Source organism: Lygodium microphyllum, chromosome 22 (assembly GCF_053477565.2).
Source record: "Lygodium microphyllum isolate KBCC chromosome 22, Lygodium_microphyllum_v1.1.10, whole genome shotgun sequence".
NCBI classification, from domain to species: Eukaryota; Viridiplantae; Streptophyta; class Polypodiopsida; order Schizaeales; family Lygodiaceae; genus Lygodium; species Lygodium microphyllum.
The window spans coordinates 52,292,662-52,313,465 of NC_141156.1; positions in this window are offsets into that span (position 1 = coordinate 52,292,662).

Sequence of the window (20,804 nt, forward strand, 5' to 3'; positions counted from 1 at the left end):
GCAACTTGGCATGGCGCATCAGAGGGTGACATTATGCATTGTGGAGGGCAACGTTGAAGAAAACACAAAAAAATGTGCAGTCTAAGCATCGTGGCATCTCTACGTGTGGCATGGTCTACTGGTGGTGCATTCTTCTCGGCCACCATAGGGATTTCATTGCCCCCCTAGTGGGCCATCTCCCCCTAAGAGGGTTTAGAGAAATTCCATCTTTGCTAGCTACTATAAGCCAAACCCTAACTGTGGGTCTCTGGCAGCCATAGCCAGGAAGCTTCAAGCTTCTTCAACCTTCAAAATTTTCAATGTTTAGTCACTAACAGTGATTTTAATAACTGAATCATCTCTTCCAAAGTTGGTTACTAATTTGGGAACTTCATTTCAGAGGTTCTTTTACTTGGAAGGTCATGATTAAGCTCATCAAGACTGACATCTACCATCTCTAGCAACATAAACTAGAGATGAGTGCTTTTAAGCACTAAGGCACATTGTTCAATCATTATTGTTGTTGGTACTTACACAATTTGAGTTTTTTCATCAGAAAATTAAAACAATTGAGTGCTTTACTTCATTTTGTAAGGCTATGTGTACAAGTATAAACACATAGACCATCCTATCCTAAACTTGTATTGCATATCATGTGTGGTTTTTTTCAAGTATCTTGGTCATTGAATCAGGGGGATGAGTGTCATTGTACTCTCCTCAAAGTCATCAGCACAAGCATTGAAATCATAGACCATCCTTGTCCAACACAAGGTTCATCTACTTAATCCATACTACAAGGAGGAGCCCAAAGTCTAGTCTAGGTTCACATCATTAAAGCCTTAAAAAACCATTAAACCTCGAAAGAAGATTGCACATAATAAAGGACCACCAAAGTCATATTTTGAAATATTACATATGTATGATTTTCAGTCTTTCTCCTCATTACAACTTTGATATCAATTGTTTGTAAGGGAGTCCTTGATTTGCTTATGCATTCAGTGGCAAGGTTGTAAGGGACTAGACACTACGCTTGTCCTAACAAGTGGTAAGACCTTCCCAATGGCCACAACATATGTTGATCTCCACCCTCAAATTCAAAAATTTAATGGAAAATATTTCCATCCTTGGCAAGTCTTGGTCAAATACAAAATGATGGAAAGAGGATATTGGCCCTTCATAAAAGGGACCAAAGTAATTGACCCATCCAATCCCCTTGATGTAGAAGATGATGAACGGGCTCATGCCATCATTATGCTTCATTTAGATGAATCTTTAATTCATCACATTGACCAACTCTCAACTACAAAAGAAAAGTGGGATGAGCTTGAAAGGCTCTACGATGCTATAGGGAAGAACTCCAAGATATTTCTCAAGATTGAGTTTTTAAGCTTGGAATACAAACATGGAGAAGATCTAAGCAAGTTTATTTCACATATGAAGGGGCTTATGGCACAGCTTGCCTCCGTTCAAGCACCTATCCATGATGAAGATGCCATTGCCATCCTGCTAAAGTCTGCGAAGAAGGATTTTCCAACCCTTGTGACTACCCTAACTAATATCATGAACCCAACTTTAGCAAGTACCATCCAGTCATGCCTGGATGAAGAGAAGAGAAACCATACTAAAGGGCCTTCAGCATTTACTTCCCGTGAGCAAGTGTTAGTCCATACAACTTCTACTAAGTGCTCCTTCTGCCACAAAAAGGGGCATATTATGAGCAATAGATGGAAGAAATATCTTGACAAAATGAAGTAACACTCTCTACCTATAACCTTTTCTTGTAGCTTGATTTATAAAGGCATCTCATTGAGAATTAAGGGGAGACATCTTGTTATGTTTTATCCAATGCCACTTGGCATTGAGGGGGGGTGTTGAAAGATAAGCATAGGAACTCTCCTTACACTAGAGAGGATAAGGGTAGCTAGGTGTAAATGGACTGGAGGATAGGGGAAACCCTAACCCTAACTCCTCCAGTGGCTATATAAACAATCTAATGTACACACTCAATGTAGAGGAGAGTATACTAGTTGTACCTTGAACAATTGACTAAACAAGATCTTGTTCTTGTACTTGAGCTCTCTCTCTCTCCCTCTTGTGCACACTCTCTCATGCATCCAACTCTAATTTGCAATAGTAGAACAAGCTGCTTGGTATTTAGCTTCTATAGTGGAAAGGGAAATCCCCTGTTGCTTCTTATTTCTCTAAGAATTCACATTTTTTCCAAAAAGAAAATATTAGTTTATCACTGATAACTTGTGATCAACGTCACCAACCTTGTTAGAGTCTATCCAACCTCATAACACCAAAGCCGACGAACCACTTGTACTTGTTGGATAGAATATGCCAAAGACTGGGGATCCCCTTCAGGTACCATAATATCCTCAAGATATCTTATGAATGAACCTTCTTGGGCTCACTCATGAACCCTACAAGAAAATCAATTGGAAAGCACAAGTCAATCTGAGCATTCAGAATCCAAATCAATAACCTAATCAACTATTGATATCTAGAGGCATGGACTACTAGTGAGTCAACATGAGCTGAAGCCTTCCAATTTGGATCCATGGGAGTAGAACTAGTTTGGCACTTTGTCATCTCAAAAGTAGTAAAGAGCTCTTGCACATACCACTATTGAGAGAAAGATCCCTTGCTTAGTCATCCATATCTCATGACCTAAGGAATACTAAAGAAGCAATATATTTGTCATCTTAAACTTGGCATGAAGTGCTTCCTTAGTTTGCTAGTTCAATGATTATAAGTAGGGCATGAGATTTCATCACCTAGGTACCACACTCCTCAGGCTAATTGGCAACCTCCTTCCTCATGGTGGGGACCTTCATTTGTGTGCTAGCAACCATATTTCAAGTAGTCTTCATCTATATGTTGCTATTCAACTACCCTTTAACTTCATGCTAGCTCCTTCCAATAGTCTATATCCTAGGCTTTGCTACGTTTGATATTTTAGACCTTACAATAGCTACATTTTTGTCATTAGTAGGCTACCTAGTTAGTTTCATATCCTTAGAGCACAAGGTGATTACTAGTCGTCATCTTCATCCACTCTAATAGCCCCAAAGGACTGTGCTTTTTTGCCTCTACAAATTTCCTTCCTTCTAAAACATCCACTTTGACATCCTAATACCTAAAGGACTGTGTTTTTCTCCCTTCACAATGTAGAATCACTTCAAGTGCTGCCATCCGATCAGCCAAGAGAGTGTAGTCATCTTACAGCGCTGAGTTCCATTGCATTTCTTGATTCATTCGGCATGATTTAGTGTTCATTATTATTCATTCGTGACCTTCTTCAATGTTTTTGAGTTTCTTTGTCTCAATGGTTATCATACACTCTATGTTTCTCCCATAAAACCTATTGTTTTGACAATTCATCTTTCTAATAGGTCCTAAGGACTATGTTTCACTCCCTCTACTACTATCCTTCATCTTTTCCAATGTTATCTCCAATATTCTACTTCCCATAGGATTTTATTTTTCACCCTCCATAGAGAAATATTTTATTTATCATTAACACCGCTACTTGAAGGACTATGTCCACATATTAGGTGGAGGGCATGTAGCATGTGTTCTGACCTTGACAAGTAGGGTTAAAACCCTAAACCCGCACATAGTAGGGTTATTGAATCTAAGGTTTCTAACAAAAAAAAAAACATTAGCAAACTATGAATAAGCATCAATTGTTGTTTCTCCTCTCACCGCAACTTTGGATCATCATCCTTTGCAGCTCCAAGTTTTTTTCCTTCATTTTTCAACTTGAGCATCAACACTTTAGACTTGCAAAAAGAGAATGCCTCACTTCTTGTGTCACAGATTAGCAATTGTTTTCACTAGTAAGTAGAATTCAAGTCCCACTACATAAATCACTTTGTGATATGACCATTTTGATACTTTTAATTGCTTAGGATAATTCCAACTTTTAAAAAGAAAGGTAGTATATGTTCTATGAAGATTTACATTTAAGAAAGGGGATACATAAAAAGTCATACATGTATATATCTTATAAGCTTAAATAGGGGGGTATATTAGTCTTACAAGCTTCATAAATAGGGGTTTTTTAGAAGTCCTTGCATATAAGTGACATGTCTTCTTTACTATGAGTGAACCCCCCATAGTCTTAGACATGAAGGGGTGTTAGAGGCACAAATCCCTATGACTTGGATCTCAATAGTTGCCTTAGTTTTTTACTTTAATATATGAATATAGTCATTTGAGATTAGCCTATGTGAGTGTGCCCATGAATGTCATGATACATGTTACCTGTATGCTAGGCACTGATTCTAGTATGCAGGTGGTTGTATTCTAGATGATTAGTCGTATGGATTTTGAATACAAAGGATGGACAACACCATGTCTTTATGGTCATTGTTGGTTGATCTCAATATTTGTGTCATATTCTTTGAGTATTTGAGTGTTGGTGTATAAGTTATGAAACCATAAATGCTTTTTGGTTGTAGCCTTTGAAGTTTGTGCAGGGATTATGTCTATGTTTATGTTATGTAGTTTAGCGCAATCATGTGTTTATGTATTCTCTACTTTGGTTTAGGATACCTAGAACACTATGGCGATCCTTCCAGTTTCATGGAAATCATTTCCTTGATTAAGGCGCAAGCCTAGAATAAATTGTTATTGGATCAGACCACTAGAATGCTAATTGCATTGAGATCGAATCAGGTGCCTTATATGGATAGTATTTATATCAAACAATTATCCTTATTAATCCAATCCTATCCTCACCAAGAGTAGATCCTGACGAGAATTTAGGGAAGCTCTTGCAAGATAGCAACAACAGGTTGCACGGCTAAATGATAGGAGTGGAGTAGAAGGCCTGGACAGACTAGATGAAGAGTAGTTTATTGATGCAAGGCATGCTTCTTTGGAGGGGGTTACCTTTGTGGTTACCTCAACAACATTTCATTCACCTACCACTTCAACCAATTCTCCAAATTTATCAGATGATGAGGTGATATTGCTTCCTGCCAAGTAGGATACACCTCCTAGGTAGGCATTTGAGAGGCAACATATAGTACTGGGGAGAACATTTTTGTTACGAAGTGCTAGAATCCCATCTCAGAGGTCTCTGAACTTTAATCCTTTACCACCTCAAAGGAAGCCCAAGAAGCAAAGCCTAATGAATCCAAATCAGCTTGTTATTTCAAAGGTTCAAGCATCTAAATTTTTAGGCAAGAAGAAGGAAGAACCTGATTGCAATGTGGCACAATTCCAGACAAGGTGGACATCCCAAGTGGATTCAACCAAATGTATGGGGATCAGGTCAGGAAGCAGTAGTTTGCTGCCACCTTGTATAGGGAAAGGCAATGGGCTGGTTTGCTAGTTATGGTGTGGCAATTTTCAATATATATGAGGCTTTAAAAATGACATTTTGAGGCAGGTTTTGTAAGGACAAAACTTTGGGGGATATTCTAAGGAAGATCAAACAAAAGACTATGTTGGTGGAAGACTATGTTGAGAAGTTTAAGAATTTGTTAAACATGTGTTAAATGCTGAAATGTCTTGTTTTTTTTGTTAATTTTTGTTGTTTTTGTGGGCTGAATGGTTGATTTTAGATGATGATTGATTGGTTTGGAAGTGGTTTGAGAGTGTTTTGATAGGGTGGAATGATTTTGATAAGCTTATGATGTTTTTCAATAGAGATATGAGGTTCTATGATGTTCTGTTGATGTCCTAATAGTGTCTAATTAGTTCTAATAGCTTCTATTTTGTTTTGTTTTTATTCTGTATGAAGCATGGAGTAATTATTGATGAAGTTTGAGGTTTTTTGAAAGCTCATTGAATGGCTTTTGATGGTTTTGAATGGTTTTAGTTGAGTTGGATGCTTCTGATGAGCTTCTGTAACCCTCTATTGAGCTTCTGTAGCGCCTCTGTCTCTGTTCTATTCTATTATGTATGCCTCTGTATGTGCACTATTGGATGAGGGTGTAGTATGGAAAAGTTTTCTAGTTTTGGAAATAGATGAATACAAGTTCAAAAGAGCTCAAAGAAGTGGATGAAGTGGCTGCCGAAGACTCAAGTGAAGACTGGAGTGAAGTGACAGTGAGATGAGCTATGAAGAGTCATTGTAGTGGCTCTAGTGACCTTTCATATCAGACATACCTCTTGGGAGGGGTATTCATAGCCAAAAAAGGGCTATTGTGAGTGATTATTGAGTATTTTAGTGAGGATATGATGTACTATTGAGAGAGAGAGAGAGAGAGAGAGAGAGAGAGAGAGAGAGAGAGAGAGAGAGAGAGAGAGAGAGAGAGAGAGAGAGAGAGAGAGAGAGAGAGAGAGAGAGAGAGAGAGAGTGTGTGTGTGTGTGTGTGTGTGTGAAAGATAGCCAATTCTATGAAAAACAATGTATCTACCTATGAGAAATTGTGAGAGAAAGCTATGGAATATTTGAAGATGAATAATATGTGATATCTTTCCATTCAAATTATTGTATTCTCATGTGTTTTTGTGGTCTATCAAAGAATTCTATGAAGAATATTAAAAGCATGATTGATTTTGTTAAAGTTAAAGCTGTAGGAGAATTGTTTCTATAAAATTGCATGAAAATTTCTTGTTAGTGGCATTCTTTTCTTTGTTGTGGATATATCAAATATGAAAAACATGGTTGTTGATGTTACAAGATATTTTTTCTTGTAGTAGAAACCTTGTTTCCTTTGTGTCTCTCTTGGGGCTCCAACAGGCTAGATGCTGATGATACACCTTCAGTGGAAATGTTGATCACTTATTTTATGAAGGGCTTGAGGGGTAAGATTAGGAACCCCATTGCCAATGTGAAGATGGGTCAAAATGATACATTGGACACACTGATCAGGGTTGCTATGAGAGTGGAGAGGAGTCTTAGTACCTCTAGATCAAAGACCCGTAAGGATGAGGATTCTTCAGATTCATATTCTAATGTATATTGCGATTTAGATTCAGATACAGATAGTGATGATGAGGACAATGATTATAGTTCATATTCAACTGATGATTCCAGTGACCGTGATGATGATGAGTTTAGCAGGAAGAAGCATAGGAAGAAAAGAAAAAATCAGGATCAATCAGAACTAAAAAGAGGAAAGCAAAGGATAATGATAAGAGAAAGGCAAAGGACAGTAAGTTGGATTAGAGAATTCAACAAAAGCTGAAGGATTTGGATCTTTCTGATACTAAGAAGAAGGAAAAGTATTGTGAGATATATCAGAGAAAGGGTCATGAGACTCGGACATGTTGGTACAATCCTAATGTTAGGATGGCCTAGTAGATGCCAATGATGCAGCTTGGGTCAAGACCTATTCAACCAACTCCAGTTAATTAGGTTATTACTGATACCATACCTCAGAGTCCCTTCAAGGGACCTAGAAGAATGCAGGCAAGATAGCCTTGGGAAAATTTTCAGCCACAACAACAAACTACCCAAATGGGAGCATGCCACTATTGTGGAGGTCAAGGACACTTTGTTGGACCAAACTATGAACTTTGGGCAAGGCATAGGACTAAGAGAGAAATGCCAGTGGAAAGGTCCCACAATGAGGGCAGACCTATAGGAGCATCTCATCCACATCATCCGCTTACCCCAGTTGTAGTAGTCCTTGTAGAGTTACCTAATCAAGATGAGAAAATGCAATTTTCTGAAGGTATAGGTACTGTTGGCTATAGGAAAATTCAGTAAGAAAAGGTTTAAGAAGGGGCAAAGGAGGTATGAAGTAAGTAACACTAATGTTGTAAGTATACATGTTCATTGTGATTGTTCTAATTGTATTGGTTTAGAGGATTGTCAAGAGGAAGTAATGGTCTTAGCAGTGACTAGAAGTCAAGCTAGTATAAAGCTTGATTGGTAGGAACAACAAAAGACAAGGAAAAAGGCAACAAAGCAGGTTAGGAAGTTGCAAAAACTTGCTGAAGAATTTGAATCTCATCAAATTGATGATGTATGGAATTCAGGTATACAGAGGCCTAAACTGCAAGAGCAACTTTTTGAACACCAAGAATATTTTCCTAAACATCAGAATTGGTTTCCTAATCATCAAGAACAATTCCTTGATAGTATAGTTGCTAGAAAATTACAGTAAGGAGGTTCAGAAGAGCTATTTCAAGCTTTAGCAAAGTGTTATTTGCATTTATTCTTGGAGCGAATTTTGGATTTGATACCAAGATTTAAAGAGAAGTTATTTCTAAAGATTAGGCAAAAGCAATAGGAAGTTCTTCAAATTACAGTAGTTCAAGATCAAGCAGTTCGTGAATGTTAGGCAGTTACACCAACCCAACAAGAACTTGTGGATTACCAAGTGCCTACCATTCAAGTTGAGTATGCATGAAGAAAACATGATGTTGTTCTATTGGATGGGGGTTCAGGAGTTAATATACTCCTAGAACATACATATTTGGCAACCAAGCAAGAGGAGTTATTACCAACCCCATTTCAAGTTAGGATGGTAGATCAAAGGAGGTTATAGCCCTTGGGTATTTTAAGGAATCAACAAATCCGAGTGGCTGTCAGAGTGAGTTTTGTTGTGTTAAGAATAATCAAAGATTGGGGATTCTTATACAATGCTTTTGGGAAGACCGTGGTTTAAATTGGCTAAACTGAAGTGGGATTGGGGGAATAATTATGTGTGTATCTCGAGAGGACTCAAGGAATTTAGATTATCTACAGTTAATAAGGTTATCTTGAAGAGTTCCTCTATACCTATAGTAGCTCAAACTATTAACCTTACAGATGAAGTAGAAGATGATGAGGAGGAATTATTTATTGAGGCACTTTCTTATGTGGTTCCAGTCTTTGAAATAGATGTGGAAAGTATTATTCAAGAGTATCAAGATGCTCTCATAAATGTAGAAATTGAAGCTCTTGAACACCATGCAGTTCAAACTATAATCCAAGCCTAGTCAGGATAGACTTCTGAAGGCCTTCCTAAAGGTGAGGAGCATCCTAAATCCTAGGACAAGTTAGGGAATGAGAAGAATAAATTAAATCAAGACCAAGGAATTAGTCATCTTGAAGCTTTTCAACAAGAAGTACTTGAAAAGCAGCAAACTAGTTCTATGGAGGATAGTTCTAGTGTACTAGATGAAGAGGGGCAGAAAACCATTGTCCAGGTTGAACTGAGATATGAGCATACAATGAGAAGATCTGCAAGGGTAGTTGAGGATGAGGTTCACGAGGTTAGCCTAAATATTGAAGGGGAGCCTAAACCTATCAAGGTTAGTATTTTTGTTAAAGAAAATTTCAAGCAGAATCTTATTAAGATGTGTAGAGAGTTTCATGATAATTTTTACTTGGGATTATATGGATATGAAAGGATTTGACCAGCTATGTGTTAGCACAAGATAAACTTAAAGAAAGATGATAAGCCTATCATTCAAAAGAGGTATAGAATGAACCCTAACTATGCTAAAGAGGCTCAGGTAAGTTACTCATGAATATATGTGTGCATAACGTGGGTTCAAAATAAGGTATTTTTAAAATACCATTTTTATACATTTTTACATACTGAAGGATACAATATAAAGGGATTATTTATAGATTGAATAGAAAAGGGTTATGTTTTATTCATAAAAAATTCACAGATAATGATATTTATAAATAGGCCTTGAACGCACATGATGCAGAGGATATACATATAGTAACTTCCCCAAGTAAACAAGTCAAGGAAGAAATTGACAAGATTTTGAGAGTTGGGTTCATCAAACCGATTAATGAGGTTACTTGGTTATCTCCTATTATTGTGGTTCCAAAGAAGAATGGGAAGATCAAAGTTTGTGTGGACTAAGAAGAATGGGAAGATCAAAGTTTGTGTGGACTACAGGAAATTAAATGCATCTGTTATTACTGATCCTTTCCCAATTCCTTTTACTGCTTCTCTACTAGATGATGTGGCAAGCCCTGAGATGTATAGTTTTCTAGATGGGTTTCCAGGATATAAACAAATCAGGATGCATCCGGAAGATACGGATAAGATAGCCTTTATCACATAGTGGGGAGCATCTGTTAGCACAGTTATGAATTTTGGTTTGAAAAATGGACACTCCTAAGTTTCAGGGAGTTGCTCATAAGACATTTGAGCCATATCTATCAACCTTTATGAGGGTATTTATTGATGATTTTTGTGTGTTTGGTAGCAAGATAGAGCATTTGGAACACCTTAGACTATTTTTTCAGAGATGTAGAACATTTGTAATGTCTTTAAATCCTTTTAAGTCAATGTTTGCAACAAAAAGGGGTGTGCTGTTAGGTCATTTCTAAAAGCTAAGGCTCCAAGCAATGTGCAAGAAGTTATGAGGTTTGTGGGGCAAGTTAAGTGGCATATCAGGTATTTACGGTACCTTTCACATATTTGTTCTCCTCTTACCACTCTAACCAAGAAAGGGATGTAGTTTGTGTGAAGGGAAGATCAGGAGAAATCTTTTAGTATTCTTAAAAATATGTTAGTTGTGGCTCCAATCTTCCAACCTCCAGAATGGGATTTACCTTTCCATGTTTTTGTCAATGCATCTAACTTGGCTATGGGAGCTGTCCTTATGCAGGATCAAGTACTCATTTGGTATAGACCAGTCTATTATGCAAGCAAAAATTTGAGTACTACTGAAAAGAACTATTCTGTCATTGAAAGAGAAGCACTTGGAATGGTTTTTTTTCTGTGCAAAAATTTAGGCATTATTTGTTGGAAAATCGTCATCTTTCATGTGGATCATTAGGAACTCTTATTCTTGATAAATAAACCTCAATTGACAGGTAGATTGGAAAGATGGATGTTGTTATTACCAAAGTTTGATTTCAAGGTTGTTCACACCCGCGAGAAAGAACATGATATAGCCGATTATTTTGAAGTAGGAGTTCCTGATCAGCTTCCTAATGCTAAACTCTTTGAGGTTCAAGTACTAAACTCTGATTCCTGTTATGACCACTTGTTACATTTCCCGAAATCAGGGATTATGCCAACGCACTTTTCATAAGATCAAATAAGAAGATTGGCATTGAAGAGCAGATCATTCAGGTTATTATGAACATAGTGTATAGAAGGGGCATTGATAATGTTTTGAGAAGATGTGTTCCCGAATGTGAGCAACTAGCAGTTTCGCATGAAGCTCATTCTTCTAGACTATGAAGTGGTCATTTTTTTGGGAAATTACAGGAAATAAAAACCACATGCAGGTTTGTGGTGGCCTATGTGTTGAAATATGCTAAAGAGTGTTTACAATGTTTGAAGGAAGGTCAACCTCTTGATAGGGATAGGATGCAGGATCATCCTTTCCTACCACTTGAGCCATTCCAAAAGTGGGGGATTGACTTTGTTGGGCCCATCCAAACTAGCATAAAAAAGTACATGTAACATATATATTTTGATTTGCACTGACTGTGCTACAAAGTGGGTGGAAGCTCAGGCATTAAAGGATAATAAAGCAGCTAGTGTGGCCAAGTTTTTGTATTCTAACATTATGACTAGGTTTGGTTGTCCTATTGAGCTGATCAGTGATCAGGGAAAGCATTTCTTAAATCAAGTTATCAAATAACTGACTATCAGGCATATGATTGTGCATAAGAAATCTACTCCTTATCATCCTCAGGCTAATGGACAAGCTAAAAGTTCTAACAAAATTTTACTTTGGATTTTGAAGAAGATTGTGGAGGCTAACAGGGAGGATTGGGATTCTAAGCTTGATTTAGATTTGTGGGCCTTCAAAATTGCATATAAGGTGACAATAGGACTTACACCCTTTAGATTGTTGTATAGGTTAGAGGCTGTGGTGTGGTGCCCATGGAATTTGTGGTACCAAGTTTGAGAATTGCAATTACACATAAATTGGATTCTCAAGAGTCAGTGCACCATAGATTAGGACAACTCATGAAGTTAGAGGAGGATAAGGTTCTAGCTGCCTACATTTCAAGAATCACCCAACAATGAAGGAGAGCTTGGGTAAACATGCATATCAGAAAGAAAAATTTTTAGGAAGGTGATTGGGTTGTGGTTTATAGTTCCTGACTTGGTAAGTTTTCACGAAAATTAAAACTTTGTTATGCGGGTCCATTTGTGATATTTAAAGATATTGTTCAAGACACATTTTTGCTCAAAGATCTTCATGGCAAGGTGTTGCAACCTGCAGTGAATGGGTATAGAATCAAAAGATTGGTGCAACCTTATTATGCAGAGGTTAATTTAATCTTACCATGGTTTGTCAATGCAATAATGCAATGCAGTGATTACAAGGAGTGGTCTTTGGTGTGTCATTTTGATATGAAAAATGGCACAAAAAGTTTGAACCTCTTTGAAGACTTGGACTAAAAACTTTGAAATGTAGAAGAATCTTTCTTCTTTTGTTGCTTCTTCTTTCTCTCCATCATCATCTCCAAATTGGCTTGCACCTCCTACCATGCCACACACTCAATGGAAAACCTCAGCCAAGTGGTGGTCTATGAAGAAACACGTTTGCAACAAGGAGGATGCCCAGTTGGAGAGTAGGAGCAACATGAAGTGGTAGCAACACCGAAGGCATCACCACATGTACTTAGTTGTAGTGCTGCTTCAACACCCTTTGTGGATTCTACCTTGGCTTTGGACCTTGATCATGCCCCCACTAAGGCGTGGCTAGAAAAAAATGGTTTGTGTTAGCTTGCATGTCTTCCTTGGAAAATGTGAGCACCTAATCTTCATGCTTCTTTGCAACTTGACGTCCTGAGGCAATCTCAGGGAAAGATTGCTGGCCAACTTGAGCTTACTACAACTTTGGTTAGTCATGTTTTTGCAGTGCCCATGAATGTTAATCCAACTTTGTGGAGGTTATCGAATGAGAAAATGCATGAAGTATTTGGGGAGGTTACAAGTCCACGCAAGGTATATGTTATGAAGTGCATTGATGCTGATCGAAAAATGCATCTCCAATAGTTTATGGAGAGGTTTATGATGTTTATCAAGATGGATTCTATTTCTTAGGAAACCTATGGGTTGATTTATTATGTTGAGAATGTTGATGCCAAATTGGGAAGGGGTCATGTATGATAGGCTGATAACAGAGATAAAAGTGCTCAAGACCAAGAAGGTTTTCCATAAATCTCGCATGGGTTGTTTTTTGGCCACCTTGTATGAGTATGCTTTTGTGCAATTTCCTGGCTTAACTATGGATGTTTTATTGACATGGACTCCTAGTACTATGTCTTGGGATACATGGAATGCTAGTAATGTGATAGAAGACACTAATAATGGCAATGCTAGTGAGGATGGCATTGATCTTTTTGGTGGTGATAAAGATAAATTCTCTATTTATAAAGATTTGGTGCAAGGAGGTTATCAAGAATCGTATGCAAAACCGGTTGCTACGGACCTTGATAAGGATCATGGGAAGCAAAGGCATGATGATCATGTGGAGCATTTGGAACTTGGGTCAGTCATCACTGGTATATTAATCCTATATATCATGTGCGTTCATGGCATGTTTTATATATCCCTATGTAGCCTATTTTGTGATATTTTCTTGACCCTTATGTGACTTTTTACCATACTTTATAAATCTCTTACTGTAAGTTTTTTTTTTCATAAAAGAATTCAACAAATCCTTATGTAATAGATAAAAATGCTAGCTCTATCATAGAATTGATCACAAACTAGTTGAGGCATGACTTCAAGCTATTCTGTGGAAGGGTGCAAGCATATTAATGGTTCTCACCATTGAACACCATAAAGGGCATGTCTAAAGAAGATATGACAAGTGGGCACAATGTGCGGTCACTTAAAATGCATTCTAAACTTGATAAACTCATTAAAACAGCCCCATAACATATACGATCCCAAATATTCCAAGCTTTCATAAAAAAGAAAGCAATCCTAGAAAGTTTTAACACATTTTAGCATTGCCTAAAATTCACAAGCTATGGTGTACATGTGCTAGTAAGCTAATTGCTCAAGCCTACCTCAAAGTGAGTGAGAAGTGAGCGAGAAGTGAGCCTTGTGGTTCTTTAAACATGAAAATTAAAATAGAAATAAAATAATATATAGTTTCACCATCATAATACTATCTTTGAGCTCTCATACATTGCAATATTGATCTTAGTCTTGTCTTTTAGTGATAACATTGGACTATATCATTGCATCTTTTGTATCTAATTCATCTTAAATAATTGTCTCCACCAATTCTACAAAAGCATATCAATAACAAATGCACACACACACACAAATTCTAAATATAACAAGAAATAAACACTCAAAAATTTTTTGTTAGTTAATATCAAGTCTTACCAAAATCCAAAGAATATGAGTTTAACTTGTAGCTAAAAAAGATAGCTATATTGAAGGGAAACATATATTGCCTTTCCATAGTCCACAACTAAATTCTAGAATTATTTGCATGAAGATGTAACTAAAAGCACGATGTTTTATATTTGCATCTATATAATATTTATCTCATTTTCTTTTATAAAGTAGATATGGCTATACAAAAAATGTGTATATACAAAATTTTCCTCTAGGTCATGCATTCTACTTAGCACCTCAACATTGTTGAAGCTAGAGTTCATTGTCATTTTCAAATATGTTGATGCATCAGCGTAATCAGCTAGTTATATTCCTGAAGCAAAGATAAAAATAGAAGAAATAAAAATCAAGGAAAATGCTAAGAATAAGCTTAATAAGACTTTATTTTTAGTCATTTTATGTAGCAAGCAACATTATAGGAGAGAAAAGTGATGTTCATTCACCTATCTCAACGGTCCTTTACAAATTCATTAAAGATCTTCCAATCATTTTCATCAAGTTCATATTTATTATTGTTACAATCATATGTGAGATTTGCAAGGGCAATGATACTTTCAATATCCACCATATCAAGGTTTGTCAAATCATATGTAAAACTCCTCGGCCCCTTTGATTTTTTATACCATCCAAGTTGAACCTCCACCCACGATGGTCTATCTGAGAGATTAAACCCTCTTTTGTACTCCACATAGGCACCACTAACTTTTCTTCTCATCTTTCAAACTCATCCCAAGTACCACACACTTTGAGTTTTATTTTTTCTCATACCTTTTGGAGAGACTCTGGCTTTGATGACCTTGTGATCTTCCCATTGGTATTCTCTTCTTGGAAGGATACTACACAATATGAACCAATGCCAAATAGATTATCGTTTGTTTGAGTTTGATATTTCTCCTCCTTATTGTAATATACTCGTTGTTGTACCCTTGAAATCCTATCTTTGGACAGCATGGGATTACCATTAATTTGACTTGCCAATGTAGACTTAAAAAGAAATCTAATATTCTCAAGCTCCACTACTGGGTTCACTTTATCTTTTTTCTCATAATTTTCATCCAACATAGAATCTACTACATGTCTTATTTCACTTGTAAATGCATCCTCCTTTGAATCCATTACATCATCTGCAAGAACTGAAGATTCCTCATCTGTATCAAAATCTTGCAGGCTTGAATTGGCAGAAGCCTAAAAAAAGCCCTCAAACCAAGGCTCCAACCACCATTTCTTATCCTCTTTACCCTTTGGCTTCATTTGCAAACCTTCATAGATCTACTGAGCAATTTTGTAATCCCCTTTTCAAGGCATCAATGATCTTTTCATCAATTGAAACACATTTATAATCACCTAGATTTGCTTTTTTCATATTCTCTTTGAGATTTAAATTTTTTCATATATGTTCTTGTTTCTTATGGGTCTGTGTAAATTTCACACCATCCTCCTTGCATTCAAAATGTGAAAGACTATTCAGGATTCCTATACTATACAACATGTCCATTAAGTCATAAGTGTGCTCTTGCCCAACCATGCTGCCAACTTTGCTGAAAAATATTTCAACTGCATAAGATCCAATAAAATGTATTGGAAGTGTAATATCTCCGCACAATAAAAGTTAGTTGGTTGGTTCGTAAGTTAGTTAGTCAATTAATAAGTTAGTAAGATTACTAACTAAAGACTAACTAAGGTAAAAACTAACTAACATTAATTATTGATCATTTTTATTTAATTTAAAATATTTTATTTAGAAAAATCAGGAGTCGTAAATTCGATATTTTTCTCGAATTGGTAAAGACCGTAGCTACCCTTCACGTAAATTACAAGGTGAACGAGACTTATGAGTTATATTAACCACTAAGTCCATGTGTATAGTTTGGAAGGTCCAAAAACATTAGATTTTGGGTAAAGCTAGTATATTTTAGATATTTTAGATATTATCCTAAAAGAAAAAGATATGGAGATTTTTAGAACTGGATGTCATTTAAAAAGAAAAGACAAGTGATATTTTAGTTAGTTTGAAGATTTTATAAAAAGAAAAATAAAGAAAAGTGACTGGCGAAATCGCGCGCGCCGCGATCGCAGTTTACAAGCAGTAGACAGCACTTCGAACAGAGAAAAGAAGAAGGAGTGAACTGAGAGCTTTCTAACCAAGTGTCTTGGAGTTTTACCCCCCTTTCGGAGCCAATGGAACCATCAGATTTATGATCTGAGCATCAGATCACTGATCTTTCCAAGATCCCCCTCCACAAAGAGCTCCACTCCTCAACCACAAGCCCTCTTCTCTAATTCACTATAAATATGAGGCATGCGAGAGGCATAGGAAGCATAAGGAGACCCCGAAAGGGTGCGAGAGAAAAAGATATGGAGATTTTTAGAACTGGATGTCATTTAAAAAGAAAAGACAAGTGATATTTTAGTTAGTTTGAAGATTTTATAAAAAGAAAAGTAAAGAAAAGTGACTGGCAAAATCGCGCACGCCGCGATCGTAGTTTACAGGCAGTAGACAGCACTTCGAAAAGAGAAAAGAAGAATGAGTGAATTGAGAGCTTTCTAACCAAGTGTCTTAGGGTTTTACCCCCCTTTCGGAGCCAATGGAACCATCAGATCTATGATCTGAGCATCAGATCACTGATCTTTCCAAGATCCCCCTCCACAAAGAGCTCCACTCCTCAACCACAAGCCCTCTTCTCTAATTCACTATAAATATGAGGCATGGGAGAGGCATAGGAAGCATAAGGAGACCCCGAGAGGCTGCGAGAGAGAGGTAGAGAGAAGGATACCCCTCCAAGAGATTGTGAGGAAGAGCTTGAAAGAGAGCTTGAGAGAGAGAGAGAGAGAGAGAGAGAGAGAGGAGTCACCCCGAGAGGCTGCAAGGAAGAGAATTAGCTCAATTCCCTCTATCTCGGTCCTCGACTTAACCATCTTCTCTTACGATCTTCCATCTTGAATCTATTCTACCTTCTTAATCTCTTGAGTCTATTTGCGGACGATGGCCTCCAAGCAAAGAATGTCGCGTGTGGATGACAATCCTGCAACCAACAACAAGGCTTCGAGCAAAGGCATCACTGTCAATCCAACTATAGTTCCGGTTGTAAGTAATGTATTTTCAAGTTGATAGACGCTTGCTTTGATTCTCGTATGAGATACGTTAAGCCCATACTATTGCACGAGTATAGGTCATGGGAAAGGATAAATTTCATCTCGCTTACTCGGAAGATGGAGTTTGTAAAGTGCATATATCAAGGGAAGATAATTGCACCTGGTTACATATGACTTATTTGCTAGTAGAGCAATTACAAGGAAGAATTAGTCAAGCGTTATGAATGGCATAGTCGTCAAAAGAACGTCGTTAAAAGATTGGGCATAGAAATGCTAGATTAAAGTATAGTCAAGGGTTATAGATAGCATAATTGCTAAAAGAATATGACATTAAGAATCATGAATGGAGAAGTACTAGTTTAAAGTTTAGATACTTCAAAAGTACTTAGCCTAACAGGCCAAATACTAAGAAAAACTAGATTCTAGGTCAATGCGAGGCCTATTGGAGTCTAATTACTTGAGATCATCTCGCACTTATCTTATCAAGTATTTATATGTTATGCCTATAACATGTTTTATATAGGAGGATAAATTTCTATTTGCCTCATGACTTGACTAAGAGCTAGTACAAGAAATTAATCATAAGGGTTAAAGCTAGGATGTCTTGAGATCCGTTGGATAACGATGACTTTTGCTAATCCAAACTCAGGGTTGGGTTATCAATCAAGGTAAGTGACCTATAGAACTTACATCATGAATAGTGTTTGAACCCTTAACATATGCCCTAGCCGAAGGAAGGAAGTGTTAAGAACATGTTTCCATGGTATTGCTCTTAGATCCCAAGGGAGAGAGCAAATATACGATGGAAATGTTATATCGTCTATTCTTGCATTGTTTGGAAAGAATGCAATTGGTTTTGTTGATTGATCGAACAACATCCTAAATGTTTTTACATTCAATTGGTTGTTAGTTGTTGTTTGGATGATTATTCCAAGTGCTTGTGATTTATGGTAAATGCATGGCAAGGGTCTGTGATGACAAGTCGCCATGGGATTAAAGGAATGTTTTCTTGGAAAATGATATTAGGCTGAATGCCTTGTTTGTGCTTGACTCTTAAAGGATTTAATTAAGGAATGATATATTGTACGGGTGGATCACCTCCATGGTCGCACCACGTAGTAACCCGAGAGGGCACTGCTCGATTCATGGGCCGAAGGTCGAGTGGTGAAAAGGCCAACCACGGGTATGATGTTTCGCTCCTAGACAACTTGTGGGTCAGTTGGAGCTCTGGACACCCCTTGCTAGGTCAAGAATGGAGTTGAAGACCTCCGTGGCCCCCAACATCTGGGCATGTTGGGAGATCCTATTCTAGATAAAGGATTGAGTTTTGGTGCCATGTGAATTGGACCAGTTACTTCTGCATGGCAGAAGGGATACTTCTGTTGGACAGAAGCGAAACATAATTTCTCCTGTATGGGCGGGAGACAAAGATTAACTTGAAGATAAGTTAAGGAACTTGTTTGATCTTGTTTGTCAATAGATTGCTTTGCTCTGTTTTCGTGTCTGTGCTATAATTTACGTGAACGAACCTTGTTCCCTAAAAGGCTTAATTAATGAAGCTGATTTTAAGTGTCACACATAAATGTGGTAGGACCTAATTAGAAAACTAAAGCTATTAAGGGAAGCAGGTGGGCGGAACCCCCGATGGGTCCGTCCTATGGCAGGGTGGTCCCAGAGAATTGGGAGGCTTCTCACAAGTTTTTATCGTCATTCGACCTTTAGGTATTGATAGGTTAGAACCCGATTCATGCCGTTTTAGGGGACCGAAATGGGACTATGCCCTATGGGCAGAGAGGTTGAGCAACACATCCCTCTCGTTTCCCATTCTCTTTGAACCAAGTGCGGCATAGATCTTCTTCGGGTTGGGTATCTCTGCCTAAAGTAGGATGTCCAATATCCGACGCTAGAATGCTAACAGGAGACCTTGACAACTAGGAACCCAAATTTCAGGTTGATCCTAGTGGGTTCGGTCGTGAACGTTCCATTGCGAGGCGGATTCGGGAAACCCTAGGCCACAAAACACGGAACATTCCTTGGGAGTGCCGAGCAGCGACGCTTAGATTTGTTTCTCGATAGACCGCTAAAAGAGTGCCTGGAATACCGATGGGCGGGCACCTCACAGTTGGTATCAGAGCGAAATTTTGTAATGATACGTGATTGATTAATGTATGGTTTGTAGACATATCCTAAACAAAATAATCTAAGCAGTATGGCTTGATTGTTAGGCACCTTCTGCACCCACGAATGTTGACATGCAAGAGAAGAAATTCCTTCTCAAGCAAATTAAGATACTCGAGTTTGATGGAGAAGGGATAGACATTGCAGCAGAGGCAGAGATATGGATTGAGTCGATGGATGACTATTTCTTTGCTTCGGGAACTGCCTCTACCAATCAAGCAATGATAGCCAAACTTAAGTTAGTTGGCCAGGCTCGATTATGGTGGAAGCAATAGTGCAAAGATGAAGGTGTTTCTGAAGCCGCTGTTATTTGGGTTCAGCTGAAAGATGTTGTACGCAGACGATACCTTCCGCAACCTACCAGACTTTGAAGATGAATGAATTCTTCAGGCTAAAGCAACTAGAATTAACTTTGGAAGCTTACTACTCAAAGTTTGTAACCCTACTAAAATACGCACCACCTATGGATATTGCGCAGCGAGTATCCAAGTTTTGCCATGGCCTAAACACTCCTCTGAACCACCGTCTTGAAGCAATGCGTCCAACAGACTTGCAAGACGCATTACTCCGAGTGAATCCAATCGTCCAAGAATTTAAATCGGAAAATTTTAGTAAAGATGACTCCCGAGATCTGGGTAAGAGATGCCATACATGTGGAGAAATAGGGCACATCCGTAGGAAATGTCCCTACCGTCAATGTTTCCATTGCAATGAGCTAGGACATGTCCAGGTAGACTGCCCTAACTTAAGTCCAAAAGATACAGAGTCTCCAAGAAAATGAAGTTACACAAGTGCAGTCTTCGGATATATAGAGAAATCAGATGAAGACGAATACTTAGAACCTACTACACCACTTTAGGATTATTAGAAATCCTAGAAATTTTGTCGACATGAAATACAACTTGTATTGGAATAAACTTTACTCTTGTAACTACAGTTAACTTGAGTAATATGAGTTGCGTCTATTTTGAGCCTAGAACTTGCAAATGATTAGAGATACTCTGGCAAGGAATGATAGTTATAATGTGCAATGAATTTTTCTTAAGTCATTTCTTCTCAACTAATATAGATTGGGTCTTACCAAAATGTCGAAGCTTGGAAGTATTCTTTAGTATTACAAGCAAAGCCAATTGTCCATGGAGCTCAGTCCCGAACTAAAGACAGGACAATCTCGAAATGTAGTTTCCAAGATAAAGGACCACTCCAATCTGCTAAAAGAATCCTAGGACACCTTGGTCTAAAGAAGAAAATCTTACTAAGGACAACCAAAAATCTTGTGACCACAAGTGAAAAAGCTCCGCGTTG